This window comes from Amblyraja radiata, chromosome 4 (assembly GCF_010909765.2).
Source record: "Amblyraja radiata isolate CabotCenter1 chromosome 4, sAmbRad1.1.pri, whole genome shotgun sequence".
NCBI classification, from domain to species: domain Eukaryota; kingdom Metazoa; phylum Chordata; class Chondrichthyes; order Rajiformes; family Rajidae; genus Amblyraja; species Amblyraja radiata.
In genome coordinates, this window is record NC_045959.1 from 30,652,825 (window position 1) to 30,661,680 (window position 8,856).

The following is an 8,856-nucleotide window of genomic DNA, read 5'->3' on the forward strand; positions in this document are numbered from 1 at the left end:
ACATGAGCTGCCTTTCCAAATGCACAGCGTGCCGTTCCATGACACGGAGAAACGTTTACTGTACAGGTTGCTCCTGCACACTCTACACTTCCTCGCCCTCGTATTCTGTCCGTGTTACCACCTTACGGCAGTAGCAGTCCCCAGAGGAGGGCTCTCTATAAGGGAATCCTCCCCCTTTACATCAGGGACCTGCGTTGGTGAGTGTTGCACAGGTCCGTGACGTGTAATAAATATTTGAGTCTGGTCACAGACTCGCCAGCCGCCTGTAATATCTGCGGCGAGGAAGAGACTGTGTTCCACGTGTATATGGAGTGTGAGAGGTTGCAGCCCCTGTACAAATATCTGAAGGGGCTACTCTTCAACTTCTGGTTGCATTTTAGTCCCATGATTTCGGAATTTGGGCACAAGGCAGGGAGTGGGGAGGGTTGATCGGGAGGGTCGGTTTGCTCCTGCGCCTGGCCAAGATGGCCATTCACAGGTCCAGGCAGCGGGTAGTCGATGGTCACACCAGAGTCGGCTGCTTGGCCCTCTTCCGGGCCTACATCCATGCTCACGTGTCCCTGGAAAGGACTCTGGAGGCCTTCCATCAATGCTGGTTGCCGCTGGGGGTCGAGTGTATTGCAGATAAAGATGCCACTATTGAATTATAATGATTGTCTACGGTAATGTGGCTATTGAAAGTTGTTGTGCCTTCTGGTACACTGCAAATTGCAATTACTGAATAAAGTCCTTGTAAGGAGAAAAAAAAAGTCTGCCACTCGCTCGCTCGCTCGCGTGACTATTGGGCTGTCGCCCTCCCTCCGTGACTATTTTATTTATTTCCCTCTCTCTGTGGTGAGTGTTGCATCCCGGCTCCAGAGCGTCTTGCTCAGGATCTCCTAGCAACCAACTTTTGAGGCACAAGGTGCAGTTGAGGGGGCTCTCACCATGGACGAATTCAGGGTAAAATATGCAACCTATTGACTGTCTAGAACTTTTAGATAGACACAAAATGCTGGAGTAACTCAGCGGGACAGGCAGCGTCTCTGGAGGGAAGGAATGGGTGACGATTCGAGTCGAGGCCCTTCAGACTTCAGCTCGACCCGAAACGTCACCCATTCCTTCTTTCTGGAGATGCTGCCTCTCCCGCTGAGTTACTCCAGCATTTTGTGTTTATCTTCTGTTGAAACCAACATCTGCAGTTTCTTCCTGCACATCTATAACTTTTAGTTTAGAGATACAGTGCGGAAACAGTTCCTTCGGCCCACCGAGTCCGTGCTGACCAGCGATCCTCCCACATTAACACTATTCTACACACTCTAAGGACAATTTACAATTTCACCAAAGCCAATTAACCTACAAACCTGTACATCTTTGGAGTGTGGGAGGAAATCGGAGCACCCTGAGAAAGGCGTATAGCGAGCGGCTGAAATCAGGATCGAGCCGGGGTCTCTGGCGCTGTAACGCAGCAACTCTACCGCTGCGCCACCGGCCGTCCACATAACTGATGTAGTTGCCTGTGGAAATGGTTGAGCTTCAAGTTCCTTGGTGTTAATACAGGTATCACCAACGAACTGCGTTGGACCAAGCACATTGACGCTACAGCCAAGAAGGCGCACCAACGGCATTACATCCTCCAGATATTTCCATATTTCCTCTAGATATTTCCATATATCACCATATTTCCAAACATTCTAACCAACTTCTACAGATTAACCATAGAAAGCATACTGTCCGGTTGCATCACAGCTTGGTTTGGGAACAGCTCTGCTCAAGACGGCAAGAATTTGCAGAGAGTTGGAGATGTGGACCAGCCCATCACGCAGTCCAGAGTCCCCACCATGGCCTCGTGAAAGCACCCAACATAAACATACACCATGTGTATGGAACTGGTGGGGCTAGAATGCTAACAACTATATTCTGCACTCTATCTTTCCCATTGTTCTACCTGTTTTACTTGAGTTTGACACTATGGTACACGTGACCATAATAGACATATAAATTAAGTATAAGGGCGTAGGAAGTAGGAGCGGGAGTGGCCCATGGAGCAAAAGGTCAGAAGGACCAGGTGATGTTGGTTTACAGTTCGCCCATAAGTGTACAGCGCAGCAGCGAGTCGGGGTTCTCCCTCCCCTGCCTGGATGAGAGTCAGTGGAAATTTATCGTTGAACAGTATCATGAATGTTTTCCCTCAAACACCATCCTCCTGCCCTATCCTTATACTCTTTGAATTATTTAATATTGTATTCGGAAATCTATTGATCTCTGTTTTGAATGCAGTCAGTTACTAAGTATTCACAGGCCTCCATTGTATAGTATTCCACTGATTCACCATGCATTGTTAGGTAATTTATACTCATTTAATTCTTAAATGGCCTACATTTTATGTTGTGCCAATGCCCCTAGTTCTTGAAACCTAAGCGCAGAGGAACATCCTACTCTGTTGAGCCCTCTGAGAATCTTGTATATTTAAATTAAATTAAATTTCTTTATTTATATAGCACATTTTTAGTCAACTTGCATTGACCCCAAAGTGCTTCACATAATTACATCCACACACACAGGCAAAGGTGGGTGAAGTGTCTTGCCCAAGGACACACACAGGCAAAGGTGGGTGAAGTGTCTTGCCCAAGGACACAACGACAGTATGCACTCCAAGCGGGATTCGAACCAGCTACCTTCCGGTTGCCAGTCGAACACTTAGCCCATTGTGCCATTGTGCCATCTGCATCTCACGTTTGTGTCCATATGTGCAAGTCGGCAAGTTTATATGTACAATATATATTAGTTTTCTTGTCGCAATACCTCTGTTGGCAGTGATAGTTTGGGGAGAGGATGATGGAGATAATGGAGTGGTTGAGGCAGTGATCCATTCAGCAAAAACATTGTTTCTAAGTAAAGCAATATTGGTATTTGTGTTGGTTTTATTAATGTCATGTGTACCGAGATACAGTGATAAACATTGTTTACAAGTACTCATAAACATTCACAATTTCTTGAGGTCTTGAGCAGTGCAGTTACCAAACTAAGCTTGATGTATCCAGATAGGATGCTTTCTATGGTGCATCTATAGAAATTGGTGACAGTCATTGAAAACATGACAAATTTCCTCAGCCTACTGAGGAATGGAGGCATTGCGCAAAAATACTGAAAAATATTGACATGACAATGACACAGTTATGCGTGAATCTGGTCTTCACTAACATTGCCTCTTTGGTGCATGGAATAGTTCAGATTATGGATCACATTCAGTCATGAAGCAAATGTAAGATGGAAACACAAGGAAAAACAGGCACAAAGTGCCAGAGTAACAGCAGGTCAGGCAGCATTTCTGGAGAAAGTGGATTGCACCATTCGGTACCCTTCTTCAGACTGATTGTACTATGGGACTGATTGTACTAGAAAACTGGAAGAGATGTCAGGGCGGGACAAAGCCTGGCAAGTGACAGAACAGAGGTGTTTTGATTTGCAAATGGTTGAACAAAGGCAAGAGAAGAAAAAAACAAAAAAGTAGTAAGATAAGGAGTAAGGAGGCATGAAATGTGAAGCGAGAGGAAGCAATATAGGCGGAAAGAAACAGAGCGAAGTGGAAATGGAGAAATGGGTGCACATTCAGGTGGGTCACCATCCCCAACCAGTTACTACATCGACAACTGCATTGGGGATGCCTCCTGCAACTGTGCAGAACTCGTTCATTTCATGAACTTTATCACTAACTTCCACTCAGCCCCCATTTTTACTTGGACTTTAATCCAACACCTGCCTTGATCTCTTTGTCTCCATCAAGGGAGAGAGACTATTGACCAACATCTACTTTAAACTTACTGATTCCCACAGTTATCTAGACTGTGCCTCCTCCCAGCCAGCTGCTCACAAAGAAGCCACCCCCTCTTCTTAATTTTCTCCGTCCTCACCGCATCTGCTCCCAAGATGAGGCTTCAAAGATGTCCTCTTTCTTGAGTAAATGTGGTTTCCCCCCCTGCTGACACAGATGGATCCCTCACCCATGTCTCCTCTATATCCGGTAGTTCAGCCCTCCCCCACCCCCCACCCCCCGGAACAAGGATCGAGTTCCCTTGGTCCTTACCTCTCACCCCATCAGCCTCTACATCCAAACACATAATTCTCCAACATTTCTCAAGAGTGTTTTATTGTCATATGTCCCGGATGGGACAATGAAATTCTGCCACCTTCAACGTGATTTTACCGCCAGTCACATCTTACCATCCCCACCCTTTTCCACTTTATGCAGAGCCGCTCCCTCCGGAACTCCTTGATTCACTCATCCTTTCCTACAAAAACCACCACCTCTCAAATACTTTCCCCTGCAACCACAGGAGATGCAACACCTGCCCCAACACATCCTCTTTCACATCGATCCAGAGACTCTATCAGCCTTCCAAGTGAAACAGACATTCACATGCACCTCCTCTAACCTAATTTACTGCATTTGGTGCTCTTAATTTGGCATATCTTACTTACATTGACAAGACTGAGCATTGACTAGGCAATGGGGTTGTTAAACACTTGCGCTTGGTCCACCAAGGCCTGCTGGATCTCCCAATTGCTAACCATTCTAACTCCCTTTCCTATTCTGACTGACTGACCTGTCCTAGACCTCCTCCATTGCCAGAGTGAAGCCAAATGCAAACTGGAGGAACAGCTCCTCATATTCCACTTGGGTAGCTTACAACCCGATGATATGAATATTGAATTCTCCAATTTTCAGTATCTAACACATAAATACCGCCTCTTGTTCCCACCGCTTTTTCCAGCTCTTTCTTCCCTGTGACCCACCCGGATGAGCAACATTTCACCCTTTCCCCTTCCCCTTGTTGCCTTACACCATATTCCTTCCTCTGGATTCACATTTGATGCCTCTTCTCTCATGACATCCTTAGCTCACTAGCCTTTGTCTTTTTGTCTGTGGCCTTTGTTTGAGTTACTCTAGCACTTTTGCTGATGAAGTGGATTTTCTGTGGGTAGCCAAAGTTGGGGAGGATGCTCCAATATCATTCCCAGTTGATGGAGTCAAAATCATTTGTGAGATCAAGGAAGACCAATACAATGACTGGTGCTGCTCCCTGCATTCCTTTTTGAAATGTTGCACTATAAAGATCATATCTATTATGTCTGCAGATAGTTGGAATTCGTGCTGTGTTTTGCAGGGCAGCTTTGTAACTGCTGGGGGGGAGGCAGTTGAGGAAGACCTAATGGCCTTGTGCCTTATCTGGAAATCTCACAATTAGTCTTACGTCCTTTCTTGAAGATTGATCATGATCATGGCATCCCCTGGCATATCTTCCCTGTCCCAGGTCTTGACAAAGCACTTCATTTATGCAACTGCAACAGAGAGAATGTCTGCTCCCAAGGCATTGTTATGTGTAAGTTGGCATATGGCCTTTTCCATGTTGTCAGACAGGAGTCGCAGCAAGGCTGTAATGGCATGGATGATCTGTTCAAGGACACAGTCATGGTTGAGAAGGTGTTCAAAAAGTTCCTTTTCACCTCTCTTCTCAATTCTTTCCAGAAGCGATTGACAGCATTAAAGAACTTGCACATGTCATGGTGGCCAGTGAGGTACTGAGCCTTTTATTTCATTTTACCATCTATTATTTTGGCAATGGCATTTCTGCAAGATCTCAAACTCCAGGTACCTGTAGAACTGCTTGTTTTCTCTTGATATGTGGCAAAGTGACCAATCCAGGGGCATCTTGTGTTTGTGGTTAATCATCTCCTGGTCATTCTTATCAAATATACCTTGAATCTTCTTGGTAAAGATTCCAAGATTCCCTTCATGGGTGCTGGTTATGGTGAACATCAGGCCAGTTCATTTGTTATGGGTATTCTGCAGTTCCTCTTGACTGGGAGTTGAAGGACTGTCTGAGAAGAGCTACCTTTCCAGATTCTTGAGGATTTCCCCAGCCATGTCCTCAAAACCTGCCAGTCCAGCTGGCAGAAGTATTCGTGGACATCTTTAACCTCTTCATACTCCAAACCTATCTTAGGTCCCCAACTGCTTTCAGAAGACAATTATCATCTTAGTGGCTTCATGACTTTCATCCAATGGTTTACCATCGTGAGCTGCTTTGAGAGACTGGTCATTGCGCATATTTACTTTAGTCTCCCAGAGAGCTTTGAACCACTGCAATTTGCCTACTGCTGCAGCAGGTCCGTGGCAGATACCATATCCCTGGTCCTACAACCATCCCTGGAACATCTGGATAACACCTTCAGCAGACTCGTATTTATTGGCTACAGTTCAACACCATAATTTTAAGCAACTTCATCCCCAAAGTTGTGGGTTCAGATCCTGGACCTAGCATCCCACCTTGCAAGTTTTTAAGTTCTGAAATTAATAAAGAATTTGTTCATTTCAGACAGTCAGCCATTACATCAGCCCTGTATCCCATATTTCCACCAGTCTAATAATTTCAGATTTCACTCATCTTCTCCTTCCTACAATTCCCCTGTCCCACCATTTGTCATTACCATCCTTCTCACCCAACTCCATCACCGCCTGAGTCGCTCAATGTTTCATAGTGTCCAACCTACCTCGGCCCTCCTCCCCCTCCCCCATCTATGTGACTTAATACCTGTTTTACTTCAATTCTGATGAAAGGTCATTGATATGAACACCTCTCTCTTTAATACTGCAAGTATTTTCAGAAATATTTGTTTTATTTTAGATTTCCAATCACTGCAGCATTTTCCTTTATGAACATGTATAGAGGGTAGATCTTCTTCTTCTTATCGAGTCCACACACAAGATTAGAAGTTGTTCAGCCAGAGCTGAACACACTTCTCGGCATCTGCACAATGGTGTCTGTCTTGCGCTTCTTGTGCGTCTTGTGCGTGGTGGTGGAAAGATTGGTTGAAACAGGGCCGCGACGTGAACGCTCTTTCCTTGACCCCAGAGGGTAGATGAAGAGGATTGACTCAAAGTATTCCAGGACGGCCGAAAATGAAGTTAATATTGGTGTAGAATAGGTTTTCAACAGCAGATGAACTGACATTGTCAGGCATTGTAAAAGATGTAAATAGACAACTTTGGCATTGATGCAGGCAGGTGATCCAAAATTTATTCTGGGCTAAATCGAGCATCAGCCAGCTGCCTTGGATTCAGAAGTGAGCTGGTACCCTTTCCAGGGTGACATCTGCTCATCTTGGCTAGACCAAGTGGTGCCCTCCGACTTGTCTGATTTGTTCCCCACCAGATAGCCAATATCAGGGAAAGAAGACCCTACATACATGAAGAATCTACCTGAAAATATAGTGCCTCAGTCTCCATAGCTCCAGACCAATTACAGTCAGACATCCTTTAATTTAAATAAAAGCAAACTTAGAGAGCTTACTGGTTCTGTTATTGTAAATCTTCAGCAGTCTCCGTACATACTGGATGCATTCAAAAGAGAGTTAGATAGAGCTCTTAGGGCTGGCGGAATCAAGGGGTATGGGGAGAAAGCAGGAACGGGGTACTGATTGTGGAAGATCAGCCATGATCACATTGAATGGCTCGAAGGGCTGAATGGCCTTCTCCTGCACCTAATGTCTATGTATCTTTGTAAGCTTTGCAGAAAAATAACCTTAAAGTTTTCCATAGGTGCACTCTCAGGTTATTAATAACATTCTGCATTTGGTACTTAGAAATAGATTTGTCAGGCTATTCTATTTTTCAATTTCTGCATATTATACTCCTTTTACCATCTTCTATTCCTTACTTGTGGTGACCTTTACAATACAGATACTTTAGCAGGAGCTAAATGTTATCCTATGTCCCTTTGCTGATTCATTGCAAATTTACTTTACCTCCAAACTTTTTATTATACACATTTTTATACACATATATTTATCTAGAACTGATTTGTAGATAGCTAAGGAGCTTTTCATAAGTAACATCCTGCCTGCCTGCCTGCCAACATATTTAGTTACATGTTTACTGCCCTCTGCCCTCTACCCATGCTAGTATAATGCTCCCTAACCATGGGAATCCTATTTTATAACTAACTATCCATTGCCACCTTATCAGTTGCTGGTTGGACATCCATATGTTTTGCATCAAATAGCTCTGCATTATCTCCTGCTAGTTATGCCTCAATCCAAAAACTATTATATTTGTCAATGTGAATGTGTCTAATTACATAATGATCTTCAGTGTTCGGTTGCCACTTCCTCAATAATGGATCCCAGCATTTTCCTGACAATTACTTTCAGGTAATCAGCCCTGTGGTTACTTTTACTCTTTTGATTTACTGCCTTCCAGTTCACTGATGACAAGATGGCATGCATAGGAAAGCATTTTCTCTCGATTTGTGTGACTCAGAGGCTGTTTGGCTTTGCTACGTGGTAACACTATCATCTCCAAAGCCCTAGAGCCTTAGTCAAGTAATTCATGCAGTATACCGAGCTGCTCTCTTTTAACTGAGACATTAAGTTCCCAAATTACTTTCCTTGTTTTACAGGTGTAGAAATATAGAAATTTATAATAGAAAAGGAGACTCCATGCTGGTCCAAGATGATCTTGAGGTGATTCCTCTTCCCAGGTCTTGGTCCATTGCCTTGCAGGTTACACCTTGTTGCATGTTTATCCATGTACTTTTTTAAATGTGATGAGGATCTCTGAATCTGTGACCAGAGTGAACTCCAGAACACAAAACACACTGAGGAAATTTTGTTTTTGTTGGCTTCCCTCTAATTTTTCCAACTAACTTACACAAAGCTCTCTAGTTATGGTTCTCAGTGCTAAATGAGATGGGTCATTCCTGCACAGCATATCTAAGGTTCTCATGGTTTGATACTTACCAGTCACATCTCTTCTCAGCCTCCCCAATACCAAAGAAAACAAGCCCAAACTCGCTAATGTTTCCTTATATTTAA